Raw genomic sequence first — 15,280 nt, 5'->3', positions numbered from 1 at the left:
TTGTTAGAAAACCTCTTCCCAACTTTTTTAGGAATGTAGAGGTCTTTTTCCTTTGTTGTGCATCTCAAAAGGCTTAACAAAAGGAAAAGGTGTAGGATAAAAAAAAAAAAAATTAAAAAAAAAGCAAATATTTCTTAAAGGAGTGAAGGATGTTCCTTTGAGTGTACATTCAAGGTGTGGAACAAAGTGAAGCTCACAAAAAGCACATCTAAAGTAGCTTAATGTCACGTTTCGCACAAAAAGAATGGAATTTTTGAGGTTTTGCTGGAAGATTCTACACTCTCCGTGAAAATTCATAAAAGTCCATGAGAAATCATGAGAATTCAAGAGATGTCCACAGGGGTCTAGAAGATTCTAGAAGTTTCTAGACTAGAGAAGTCTGGAAAGTTCTAGAAGATTAAAGAGAAGGCTAGAAGATTCTAGATGATTCAAGAGAACTCTTGGAGGGTTCTAAAAGGTCCAAGAATATTCTAGACTAATATAGTTAGTAAGCCTTCTAGAATAGTCCATATAAATATATAGTAGAATGTTCTAGAACCCTATCTAGGATTATGACATGTGTACATTATTTAGAACCTTGTATCCTCTTGATACGTGCCAAACCCTCTATATAAAGGGGAAGGACCCTCATTTGTAAGATGAATCCCATGTAACCAAGCATTCTAGTAAAGCAAGTATTCTCCATATTCTCTCAAACTTTCTAAAGCTCTCTTACTTCCTACTTTACTACTTTAAGCTTCCGAATTGTGCTAGCTTGTGAGCAAGGCTGACTTAGCAAAATGAGGTGCTAAGTGCCGTACAGGAGCGTTGAAAAAGATAGGACCGTGACATTAGGCTTAGGCTTGAGTCTAATAGAATTTAATCATTCCGCTTTAGGCTTGATTTAACAAAGTTTAGTAGATTTATATTTGGGCTCAGGTTTAAAGCTTGGGACCTAATTTCATATATAATTGTATTTATCCTAAACGCTATCCAAGGCTCTTTGTCCATGTATTCTATAGTATTAGTTTATAACTACTTCTAAGTGGCCTATCCAATGTAGAATAAATGTGCTAAGCCGGTATAATGATTTTTGTGTTAACCAATTTATTTTCATTTATAAATTCCAATAAGGCAGTTTTGGTCTACCATCTACTATAATTAACCAATAATGCTTAAGACATATTCAAATAAGCGGGTCTATTAAGCGCTAACAACCTCAAATGCAGATCCCCATTTGTCTCTATACCTTGTCGTTCCCTCTCTAAAACCACCAACTTGTATATCTTGAACTATAGATCTTCGTTTTCCTTCTCATTTATTCCATTACAATGTGAGGAATACATTGATATGAAAATCTCATTGATGGTGGTCGGAGTGTGTCGGGATTTGGCCAAAAAGTGGCAACAATATCCATTTTTTGATTGTTGAAATAAGGGGATTTTCCAACGACCAACCGACATATTTTGTTCTAATTGATAGTAAATTCATGTTTTACATCTCCGGGGTTTTAATTTGGTATATTATAGGTTTCGGTTGAGTATTTTGAAAAACTCAATTATGGGTTGGGGTAAGCCTATTTTGAAGCAATTAGTTTGCCATGAGACTTTTTGACTAGTAATTGTTGGTTAATAATATCGGTTCCTAATTATGTTTGAAAGTTGACCTATAATTTAATTTCAAGAGTTCATGGAATGATTGAAAAGCCCAATTTAAGGCCTTAGAGATTTTGGGTACTTTGGAGAAATTGGAAAAACCAAAATTTAGAGTTAGCAATTTTAAAGTTGTGAGATTAAGATTAGAATCTTAAGCAAACATTTATTTTATTGTATATTTTTGGTAAGCCTAAGTAATATATTTTAGACACCAACACTAAGCATGGAGGTGATCTCACGGTTGAGCAAAAGTGAGCATCACAACTCTTTAAGTGGAAATATTTATAAATTTATTTTGGGAATTTTGACAAGTTATTAAAGAAAATAAGAAATGGTCTTCAAAATTTTATGCAATATTTGGGATAGCTTGCCTATATACTTATATAGGTTGTTATATATATATATATATATATTGTTCTTAGTGTGATATAAATATCTCTAAGTTTTTAATATGTTTATAGCAGTTGCATGGTTTTTATAAGTTCATATGTTTGACATATATATCTACGGTTTTTCGTCCCATTGGTATCAAATTCAGCTTATGGAATGGTATCCATATTAATTTTGGGAAAGTGAAGAATGTCGAATTCGGGTTTATCTGGGATGGTTTGATGGAATGATGATTTCAAGTTGTGGTATGTTGATATGGATTATATATGTTGTAAAATGATTTTTAAATATGGCTTGAATTGGTGTACCATACAATACCAGCAAGTACACAGATATTTGTTATGACCATAATATGCATACTTGACCATCTTCTGGTACAGTGATGATGAGATCTACAATGACGTCTTGAGATGTCAAAGATCAAATGAGTTTACTCCCTCTTTTTTTGTCCTATAATGACTTGAGATATAAAAAATTACTTGATAACACTATATATATCATATGGTACACGAGTTTCTATGTATGAATTAAATTTCTAAGATCAAATTCACTTGGTAGCTCTAGCTCGTTGGTCTCACCACACTAATATAATTTCTAAGATCTCTTTTAAGGTCTTTCATACTTTTAGACAATGGAATCACGCTACAAATCTTCTTTCCAAGTGTGCTATTCAAGTTTCATCACACTCTTGGTAATGGATGGTCCTAGATTTCTGTGCCTCTGTTCATTATTATAATAGTTTTTCCTATTGAAGTTTCTTCCAAAAAAAAAGTTTTTAAGGAGGATGGTTGGATTTTTTTTATTTTTATTTTTTAAAAATTTTTCCCTTGTTTTCTCTTTTTATAATTTTTAACTTTCATTTTTATTTAAGAAATTTGCTTGGTGAGTTAACCTAATTGGAATGTATATTTTCTTCGCTGTGCTCTTCTTTAGATTATATTGACATCTTGTACCAAATGGGTAAATATGACTTTTGTCATTAGATGCGTGTCACGTAATCATCTCCTCTATTATTAACGAAAAATAAAAAATAAAAAACCACTTTATCCTGTGTAAGTCGTTGGACAAAGATACAGGTGACTCAACCAAAAATATGCATGAAGTTATCGCTCATATAAGTCTGAGATATTACGTTATTTCCAAAAAATTAAAAAAAGTCTGAGAATACACACTCTATCAAGTTTTGGAAGGAACCATTGGTTCCTTCCCACATTAATTGTTGCATTGAACAGATTCCCTCATCAAAAAGAAAATTAAAAAGTTAATTTAATTAAATTTTTATAATAAAATTTAATAAATTGTTGTCAGGAGGTGTTATCTTATGTAACGATGATACCAGGTCGTCCCAAGTATCTTTCAATCATCTCATATAAGCATAAACATAATGGCCTATATATAATCATCTGCAACCGACGATAAAGTAAATTATGTAGGTCGTGCATAAGATATTAAATATTCGATTGTGAGTGAAAATGTGACACTACCTCATTCATATATCAATGACATAAAAACTGTTTTTTGTCGTACAGTGTTTTGATAAAGAAGTAAGAAGTATTTTTGAAGAAATAATTCAATGATAGAAGTTACCGTTTCATTGTATAAATTCCTAATTCAATATTAAAAAAACAAAAAGAAGAATAGGTGTCAGTTTCAGTTTCTCTTACAATAAATAATAAAGAGAAACCAAGTTTTTGGCATTCTCATTTCTCAAGCCTATAAATGTGAAAAAGGCAAAGAGGAAAAAAAAAGCAGAGAGAGAAAGAACAACAACAACCCAAAAAAAAAAAAAAAACAAAAAAACGAAACATATATGGAGTTTGGAGGTATATATGTATATAGAAGAGCCAGTAAGCCCTACTGGCCAGTAGTACTTCAGTAGCTCTATCTTCTCGATTTCAATTCTTGGAGTCCTTGAATTTGAGATTCCGATTAATATTATTGATGCTCAAGCTTTATCACTGCTTAAGGATATTTTCCTTCCCATCAAACCCACGTTTCTCCTCCATGATGGATTTTTTTTTTTTTTTTTCTCTATCTCTTAGTTTTTATTTTTACCTTTGTTAAGTTCAGCATAGGATATATAAAATCATTTATTAGGAGGACTATTATCTTTAATATATATATGTATATTTTTTAAAGCAATACAGTAAAGTAGTTTGTACTCCCTATAATTGTTGTCATAAAAAGGGGAGGCAGAATATATTTATTTTATTAGTTTCTGTTCTGATCCGCTGAAAAAAAAAAGAACCATAGGTTAAAAGAATTGCTGATTGTGTATTTTGTTTTAGTTTATTTCTTTCGTTTTATAGCAAAGCAAGTATTAAGTATTTTATTAACTCAATGTACATAATATATAGAGGATTTATATATATTGCTCTTTCGTGTACATGAAAAAGTAGATTTTTTTTTTTTTTTTTTCATACAATGCTTTTAAAGTGGTCATCTTTGCATATTCAGATATTCTTGATGGGACATGTCTTAAGGTTTTAATTTTTTATTTCCTAAATACGTTATGAAATATAATATATATATATATATATATATATTTATAAGTTTTGTTAAATAGTTATTAGTAATATATACATTGCATTATTGGTGATGTTTCTATTCTTTTCCCTTATTATTAGAGAAAATAAGTTTATTACCAATTTAGAATTTTTCATAAATGATGTATAGGATGAGGACAAACATGGAAGGAAAAGGTAGAAAAAAAAATGTTGAGGTATCTCTTGAAGATCATATTAAATTCCCATTTTCCCTTGTGGCCTATCCGCTGAATCATACGACAAGTGTTTTGATGACTATTTATCAAAACTAGCACTCTAAAGATTTCCATAAAACAAACCTCTTTGGGGAAGTTCATATATTCAAGTATCCAGCTACAAATGCGGCTCGTAATGTTATATTCAGGCTTCATCATGCTCTTGGTGATGGTTACCCCATAATGGGTGCTTTTCTGTCGTGTTTACAACGAGCCGATGATCCATCTCTTCTATTAACATTTCCTGCACGACGAAGATCGAAATCCATCAGCGTCCACCGTGACAAAACAAGTATATTTTCTAAGGTTCCAAAAATTTTCTCATCGGTTTTCAATACCATATGGGCTGTGAATTGGAGCATCTTAAAAGTAGTTTACTTGAAGATGATAAAACACCAATAAGGTCTGGCAATGATGGAATTGAATTTCAGCCAACTGAAATAACAAGCATGTCGTTTTCTCTTGATCAGATCAAGTTAATCAAGACCAAGCTTATCGGAGTGGTACGTTTCCATTTTTTTAGTATACCTAGTTACTTTATTTCACATATTGTTAATAATTTAATATGAAGTTTTTTTTTCTATAACAGTTGGAAGGATTATGGAGTGATTATAACAGTTGCTCATGCTTTGAAAAACAAAAGAATACATTTTTGGAAGGATACACTGAGACGTCTTCAGAGTTCCTCCATGGATAAAGATGTATATTCCAGTGTGAGACAATAAGTTATGATTTTTTAGCAAATGAAGAGGCAAGGTGGATATTGCTGTTCTGTAGTCTATACGAAAGAGATGAGAACATATCAATCGACGACCTGCTGAATTTGTGTGTGGGATGGGATTTGTTCAAAGATGTCCATACACTTGAAAGATCCAGAAATAGGTAGCAGACATTGTTGGATGAACTAAAATCTCGGTGCTCGTTGTTGGAAGGTAACTACGGGGATGATTCAGTAAAGATGCATGATGTCATTCGCAATGTTGGAATATCGATTGCTGCATCAGAAGATTTCAAAATGTATAATATAAGCAATAATAATGAGCTAAAAAAGTATCTAGACGACAACACAAACTCAAAGACTGCATTGCAATTCCAGTTGGTGCCAATTATGAGGATGAATATTGTCTGCCGTCGAGATTGAATAGTCCAGAGCTTCTCTTGCTTAGGATGAAGACAGCAGGTTCTTCGCTTCCAGACAGCTTTTTTGAAGAAACAAAAAAGCTGAGAGTCTTGTATCTATCATCTCTACGATTGGAACCATCGCCTTCATCCTTTTCTTGCCTTGAGAATCTTCAAGCATTGCATTTGGTTAAAGTTGAAATGGGAGACGTACACTTGATTGGAGAGCTAAAGAAATTAAAAGTTCTTGACCTTAGTGGATCCTATTTGGAGCAACTGCCAGAGCAAATAGGACAACTGACTTGTTTATGTAAGTTGGATTTGAGTAATTGTTACAGTCTCAAAGTGGTTCCACCGAATGTGATATCAAGGTTGGTGAATTTAGAAGAGTAAGTCGATAATGAAAATACGAGTATTAATGCCAGCCTTAGTGAGGTAAAGAATTTGACTAAGTTGACTGCTTTATATTTAAAGATACCCCATGTCAACATGCTGCCTAAACACTTGTTTAGTGCAAAATTGGAGAGATACTGCATATCTTTAGGAGGTCGTCGTAGGGGCAAGCTTAGTTCAAGGGGATTGAAACTCAACTTGGAATTATTCGATGTTGCAAGTAGTCTATTAAAGGAGCGGCGCGGTTTTCAAATGCTTTTGAAAAGGTCAGAAGATTTGAGAATAAATAAATTTAATAGTTTGAAAAACATTATTTGCGAATTAGATAAGGAAGGTGGTCTTTCACATTTGAAAGCTCTTGAAATCATGGTAATGATGAAATCCAATACATCATTGACTGCTCATCAATGGGGCCCAATCATATTTCTGATTATAGTGCCTTACCAAGTTTAGAGACATTTGATTTTAATATGGTGCAAAACTTGGAAGAGATATGCTACGGGGAACTCAGAGGCGTAAGGTCACTTGCAAAATCAAGACAGATCAAGGTGCTTTCATGTGATAGATTGAAGAATTTGTTACCATTCTTCATTGCCAACATGCTTGAGAAAATTGAAGTTTCCTTCTGCCCCGGGATCGAAGAGATAGTTACTTTTGAAAGAGTATAGGACGTTATAAATTCTGAAGCCGTGGATAAAATATTTGAGTTTCCTAATCTTAGGTTTTTGGAACTTAATGATCTACCACAACTTGCTCCATTCTGCCCGGGGTGTGACACAAGTGGTACACCTGATCAAGTTCCCACACTTTTCAACCAAAAGGTACAAACATTTAACTCGTTAGATTTTCAAATTATTAGATTTTGGACGTAGACTATTTTCCAAATGCTAATAAATTAAAATTAGTATTTTCTCTTATATATATTCCAAATTATTTAATTTGTTTAAACGACTTTGGATAATTGCAATAATTTTTTTTTTCAATTGTATGTTACCTAAAATTGTTTAGTTTCATTGATTAATTAATTAATTAGTTAATATATATATATATATATAATTTGCTATAAAACTTGTTCACGTCCTCAACGTTGAATCATTTAATCCATTACGGGCATGCATTTTATAACAAAATTGTACGTATATATTACTAGTGTTCCATATGAATTAATTAGCTCTATTATTTCACTCGAGTTTTAATTTTTTTTTCCCTCCTGCGCATATAGATATATATATATATATACTGTTGCAAAATAATATCATTTTTATTTAAATGACTTTGGAATTTACAAAAAAAATTTCATGTGTTTCGTACCTAAAATTAATTGGTTAGTTTCATTAATAAATTAATAAATTTTACTAGTCCTACCATATGGAAATTAGCTCTAATATTTGCAATTAATTAATTAATTTAGAGGTTGCTCTTCCCAGTTTAGAAGTCTTGGGATTTTATAATTTGGAATTCAAAAGGATGTGGGCAGACCAACTTCCGCAAACATGTTACCTGAAGAATTTAAGAGAGTTGTCCATTTACTGGTGCAGTAATTTAAAGTATCTGTTATCTTCTGCTTTTGCCAGAAACCTTGTACAACTTGAGAACTTAGAAATGTTTGCCTGCTGGGGCATGGAAGAGATAATAGTGATAAAGGAACCAACAGTCACCTTTGACAATTCTAATGAATTAGATATAATTGAGTTTCCTAAACTAAAGGAAACAAGACTTGATGTTCTACCCCGGCTTATTCAATTTTGCTCGCAGTCTCAAGGCCAAGGGAGCAAGCAGCCACCATTTGCAGATTCTGCGTATACACTTTTCAACCAAAAGGTGTATATATATATATATATATATATTAAACATGCTACTAAATTTTTTTCGGGCATTTTATAAATCTTGCAGCTAGTTACTTGTACATAATTCTTTTTTTTTTTGAAGTGGCAACATTTTATGATGAATCATTTAATAAATAGAATTTGCCATCTACTTGTTATTTAATTTTTGAAAAGTATTATACATTTTGATGATGAATTACAATAACAATACTGTATATATGATTGGTATCAACTTGTTTACTAAGTTCTTGTACCAACTAATTAATTAATATGGCAAATAATGTGACAATATATATTTTATTGTTTTATTGTATTGAGTTTCATTTATCTATAAATACTTAAGTTATAATTAATTTTTAATATGCTATGAGTTTTGAAGCTAGCTGTAACGACAATGGTACGCTGAATTACAGTGAATATTAATTTAAGTTAGATTGTTAATTTTAATAAATATGTACCTTTTGCTAGTCTTCCATATGACATTAGACATTTTATTATTTTAGAGGTTGCCTTCCCTAACTTAGAAATTTTGGTTTTAGAGAAGCTGAATGCCATCAAAAGGATATGGCCAAACCAGCTTCCAGAAACATCTAAGCTGAATAATTTAGTAGACTTGGTAGTTGAATCTTGCAAAGGGTTAAAGTATGTTTTACCATTTGCAATTGCCGAAAGCCTTGTACGGCTTAAGAATTTAATTGTTAGAAAATGTGTGGCGGTGGAAGAGATAACTGTAATTCAAAAATATTAGAATATGCATAATATATGAATATATGTGTGGAATTAAACACAAATAAAGTATGAAAAATTAACAAAATAAATACAAATACAACCTGAAAGTCCTTTAGCTTTGATCTGTGTATTAAAAATAAATTGATCCGAGGCCTGTGTGGTACCACAGTGTTCTTAAGACAATTTCCGCCCCATCGGTGCAGATGTTTTCCCGACGGTTGTCTCCCAGGATACAACAGAATCGAAAAACTCTCAGATTTAGCACCTCAGAAGCATTCTCTTCGAACCTTTTAGTGTACTAGATCTTTTCCACTATTCCTATGTAAAATATGTCAGGAAAAAACAATATGCAAGAAAAACACCTTTTTCTTATTTTTCTCAAAAAACGTGAGGGAGAGTGAGAGGTTTTTCAAAAATTAATTAAAAAATGAAAACCCTTTGTTTTCTTTTTTCTTTTTCACTTTTTCCAAAACGTGAAAACCACTTAAAGCCCATTAACTCCCCACTAACTCCACTAACCCAAATCATTCAATAAAGAAAACGTTTAAAAATGTTACAATCCCCCACATGAATGATTTGACTAGCAAACAAGACTCTTATGGTAAAGTTCTGCAGTTGGAACCTGCATATGATAGGTAGATGTTATTCTTTGAACCTTTCCTTGTGAGACTACATTTTCTTTACTGACTAATGGTAGATGCGATATTTTTGAACCATTTTATCGTTTGTGTAAATGACAACATAGTTCACATAGATTCCTTCCTGGTACACTTCAGTTCTCATTGTTGTGTTCATTTTGGCCTTGAACACCTGCCTGGTTTTGCGAGAGTTTCTAAAGAATTGTGCCTTTAACAATTCTCCTTTGAAGCGGCCACTCTTCTCTCTCACATAGGTAATTCCTCTTCCAATGTAATTAGCATAACTATGCTTAGATTACTATAAACACATAATGGAATCATTAAAAGCATACTTTTATGCTTATCCTCTTTTTATCACTGTTTCATCATGGGAATAAGCAGAGACTTAACCCCCACAGTGATCCACACCAGTCTTTACAATTGTGTTGTCCCATTGAGCCTAGATCTTGGGATCTCCAATCAACTAGGTTGGGTTTCCATCATATCGACTTTATTCATGGGCTTTAATCCCATTCCCTTCGATGATTTCTCAACTAATTCTCTATTTAACCCTTTGGTTAGCGGATCCGCAACGTTATCTTTCGACTTCACATAGTCTATTGAGATAACCCTAGTTGAGATTAGTTGTCTAATGGAATTATGTCTACGACGAATATGTCTAGACTTTCCATTATATATCACATTTTGTGCCCTGCCAATTGCAGATTGACTATCACAATGTATACTTATTGCTTGCACAGGTTTCGGCCACTTCGGAATGTCCTCCAAAAATTGGTGTAACCATTCTGCCTCCTCACCACATTTATCTAATGCGATGAACTCAGATTCCATCGTGAATCTAGCTATTACTATTTGTTTTGAGGATTTCCAAGTCACAGTTGCATGTGCTAATATAAATACATAGTCACTAGTGGATTTAGAATCCTTGACATCTGATATCCAGTTAGCATCACTTTATCCTTCTAATATAGCTGGATATCTTGTGTAGTACAATCCATAAGCACGAGTATATCGTAAGTATCTTAATACTCTAACGATTCCTTTCCAATGATCATTATTTGGATTACTCGTGTATCTACTTAGTCTACTTAAAGCGTAGGCTAAGTCTGATCTTGTACAATTCATTAAGTACATTAGACTTCCAATCACCCTTGCATATTCTACTTGAGATACACTCTCTCCTTTATTCTTAGATAAGTGTAAACTCACATCTATGGCTGTTCTGGCTCTATTAGTATCATCTTTACTAAAATTAGCCAGTATTTTAGCTACATAATGCGTTTGACTAAGAATGTTTCCATTCAAAGCCCTAGTGATTTTTATTCCTAAAATCACATCAGCAAGCCCCATATCTTTCATGTCAAATTTGGATTTCAACATTGCTTTTGTAGTTCTGATCATATTGTCATCACTACCTACTATGAGTATGTCGTCTACATACAAACAAAGAATGACATATCCATTCTCTGCATTTTTAACATAAATACACTTGTCACACTCATTTATTTTAAATCCATCACTAAGCATGGCACAATCAAATTTTTGATACCATTGCTTCAGAGATTGTTTAAGCCCGTATAAGGACTTTACCAATCTACAGACTTTCTTTTCCTGTCCTGGAGCGGAGAAACCCTCGGGTTGCTCCATATAGATCTCTTCATCTAGGTCTCCATTAAGAAAAGCTATTTTTACATCCATTTGATGTACTTCTAGATCCCGTAATGCAGCGATCGTTAGTACCATCCTTATGGAATTTATTCTCGTCACTGGAGAATAAGTATCAAAATAATCAAGGCCTCCTTTTTGCTTGTATCCTTTAATTACAAGCCTTGCCTTGTATTTATCTATAAATCCATCTGCTTTCATCTTCTTTTTAAAAATCCATTTGTAACCTAAAGGTTTACAACCTGGAGGAAGATCTACTAACTCCCAAGTGTGATTTTGTAAGATAGATTCTATCTCACTTTTCACTGCTTCTTTCCATAAATTCCCTTCAGGAGAACTTATAACATCTTCGAAGCTTTGAGGTTCATTTTCTAGTATATAAGTAAGAAAATCCGGACCATAGGATTTTTCGGTTCTTACTCTTTTGCTTCGTCTTAATTCAACCTCAGTCTCAACTTCGGTCTCCTGATCTTGATCACTATCATGATCATCATCATTGATAGCATCATAAGTTCGTTTAGACGTACTCGGTCCTGCTTCAATTTTATACGGAAAAATATATTCGAAAAATGATGCATTTCTCGATTCCATTATTGTATTCTTGTGTATATCAGGAATCTCTAACTTATACACGAGAAACTGATATGCACTACTATTTTGTGCATATCCTATGAAGATGCAATCTACTGTCTTGGGACCTATCTTTACCTTTTTAGGAGTAGGTACCACAACTTTGGCAAGACACCCTTACACTCGTAAATATTTATAGGTAGGTTGTCTTCCTTTCCAAAGTTCATACGGTGTTTTCACCTGATCTTTATGGGGCACCTTATTTGAAAGGTCATTTGTCAACAAAACGACTTCCCCCCATAAGTTCTGAGGTACTCCAGAACTTAACAGCATTGCATTCATCATTTCTTTCAAAGTTTTATTTTTCCGTTCAGCCACACCATTTGATTGCGGCGAATATGGTGGAGTAAATTCATGTATTATGGCATGTTGAGCACAATACTCTCCAAATAGAGTTACATACTCTCCACCACGATCACTTCTGATCACTTTAATTTTGCGGGTGAGTTGATTCTCAACTTCTGTTTTATAGAGAATAAATTTCTCTATAGCCTCATCCTTGCTCTTAAACAAGTACACATAGCAATATTTCGTGCTATCATCAATAAAGGTGATAAAATATTTATTACCACCTCTAGTCGGTACAAACTTTAAATCACATACATCACTATGTATTAAACCAAAGGTTCATTATTTCTTTCAATTGTTTGATATGATAATCTTGTTAATTTTGCTTCTACACAAGTTTCACACTTATGTTTGTTGTCGATATCAAAAGTGGGAATATGATTCAAGTTAATTAATCTCCGCAGAAAATTAAAATTAACATGACCTAGTCTACCATGCCATAAAATGGAAGACTCAAGCAAGTAAACAGAAGAAGTACTAGCTTTATTATTCATGTTCTTTGGCTTTACAGTCATTACATTTAATTTGAACATTCCATTGACTACATAGAACTTTCCCACAAACATTCCACATTTGGACAAGATTACTTTGTCTGACTCAAACATTAAGCGAAAATCATGTTTGCTTAGCAATGATCCAGATACCAAATTCTTGCGAATATCTGGAGCATACAATACATTATTAAGAGTCAGATCTTTTCCAGATGTCATCTTTAGTACAATCTTAGCCTCCCCTTGGATTTTGGATGTGGCAGAGTTACCCATGAACAACTTCTCCCCATTTGTCTTTGGTTCGAAGGAGGTGAACATACTCTTATCTGCACATATGTGGCGAGTTGCACCTATATCTATCCACCACTCTCTTGGATTAGATCCCACCATATTCACCTCAGAGACAACAGTGCTTAGGTCAATCTCATCAACCTCTCTTGTGATGTGCTCTATCATCGTTGCCTCCATGTTCCTCTTTTTCTTCGGCAGTCTATAATCTACCACTTTGTGACCCATCTTGTTACAATTGAAACATTTCCCTTGGAACTTAGCCTTCTTGGAGATGCCTCCTTTAGGCCCCACCTTGGAATTTTTTCCAAATTTCTTCTTGTTCTTGGAGCTACTTCCATGCTCCACGATATTAGCCTTCATCCCGGCCTTCATGGCTCTTCTGTCAGACCTCCTATTGTTATCTTCAATTCGAAACTTTCCGATAAGAGCCTCCATATCCATTTCCTTTCTTTTGTGCTCGAGATAGTTCCTGAAATCTCCTCAACTAGGAGGTAACTTCTCAATCATTGCAGCAACTTGAAAGGCTTCATTAATGAGCATCCCTTCTGCAAGAAGTTCTTGGATGAGCACTTGCAACTCATGTACTTGACTCATCAGTGGCTTGGTATCCACCATCATGTAGTCCAAAAATCGGCCTACCACAAACTTTCCGGACCCTACATTCTCAGTCTTGTACTTTCGGTCCAAAGTTTCCCACAGCTCTTTTGCTGAATTCGTGCCGCAGTACACTCTGTACAACGCATCGGATAAGCCATTCAGGACATAATTCCGACATAAATAATCAGAATTCTTCCATGCATCCACCGCCATTAGAGTCTCCTTATCACTCTTGTCATTGCTTGGTGGTGCATCCTCAGTCAGGAACTTCGCAAGGCCCAGCGTAGTCAAGTGGAACAGCATTTTCTGCTGCCACTTCTTAAAGTTTGCTCCATCAAACTTCTCCAGTCTCTCTGCATGACCTGCTAGAGGAGGCACCTGAAAAATAGGAGTCTGTGAAGGCACTTGTGTAGCAGGCACATCTCCACTAGCCATTTTTGAATCTGAAAGTAACCCAGAAATTCAATTAGCTGTTATATTCAATCTTTAACAAACTAATTATAACCAATTTCCAAAAAGAAAATACACAAAAAATGTGTTTTCTGTATACACCACACATGTACTGTTCATGGTTACTATTTACTAAACTGTTCATCCGTACAGTACTGTTCACTGCACGTGTCGTTATATCTGTTTGCCACGTGTCACCTTAACAGGTCGACACGTGGCTCTTTCTTTTTGTGACACACGGCGGTATCTGAGGCAGACACGTGTCACCTGAATCAGATAGAAAATGTGGCCCCACATGCTTGCGACATGTGGCTGTCTCTGGATGAGACACGTGGCAAGCAAAACAGGCTGAATTCTCTTGGGCCTTGTTTTGTTTGGGCTTGGGCCTTGGCTGAATAGTAATCTGCTCTAACCGCGGGCTGGGCTGTGTAGCTAGGCCAGATTCATCAGAATTTAAAATTCAGACCCGCTGACCCAGAAACCTATCCAAACCCCTTTTTCCGACCCAGTAGCCCGTTTTCTGACCCTTCTTCAACCTCCAAACGGGTTTTTTCAGCCCGTTTCACTGGTAAACGGGTTTTTTGACCCAGTTCACCATTTTTCTTACTTTCTACACTATTCCAGTACCGAAAAAATACCAGAAAAATATCCAAAAATTTAGAAATTCATGGGTAATTCAATTTTAGAAAAAAAATTGTTTAAACAATAATAAAGAATTACCCAAGAATTCTCAAACCCATGGGACCAAACAAATATATATATATATATATATCTATATACATTATATACGTATATATATATATATATATATTTTAACATAGAAATAAATACAAAATAATTATAAATTAAAAATAAAAACCCATCAACAAAAAGTATACGGGTTTGAAGGCAAAAAGAATAAAAACATGTATATATGTATGTTTCCATCAACAAGCATCATCAAAACAAAAATATTCAATTATTCACAATTCCACATATATAAACATATATATTAAACGGGAAAATTGTCTTAAGAATGTAATTCAAAAATATTAGAATATGCATAATATATGAATATATATGTGTGGAATAAAACACAAATAAAGTATGAAAAATTAACAAAATAAATACAAATACAACCTGAAAGTCCTTTAGCTTTGATCTGTGTATGAAGAATAAATTGATCCGAGGCCTGTGTGGTACTACAGTGTCCTTAAGACAATTTTCGTCCCACCGGTGCAGATGTTTTCCCAACGGTTGTCTCCCAAAATACAACAGAATCGAAAAACTCTCGGATTTAGCACCTCCGAAGCTTTCTCTTCGAACCTTTTAGTGTACT

The 15,280-nt window shown here is 33.9% G+C and overlaps 1 pseudogene; it reads left to right on the top strand.

Moving 5' to 3' along the window:
• Positions 1 to 3,853: 3,853 nt before the first annotated feature.
• Positions 3,854 to 15,280, top strand: part of LOC112489912 (wax ester synthase/diacylglycerol acyltransferase 8-like) — a 46,417-nt pseudogene continuing 34,990 nt past the window's right edge.

Source organism: Ziziphus jujuba, chromosome 4 (assembly GCF_031755915.1).
Source record: "Ziziphus jujuba cultivar Dongzao chromosome 4, ASM3175591v1".
NCBI classification, from domain to species: domain Eukaryota; kingdom Viridiplantae; phylum Streptophyta; class Magnoliopsida; order Rosales; family Rhamnaceae; genus Ziziphus; species Ziziphus jujuba.
The sequence above is the reverse complement of the archived record's forward strand: the minus strand, read 5'-3'. Positions and strand labels throughout refer to the sequence as shown.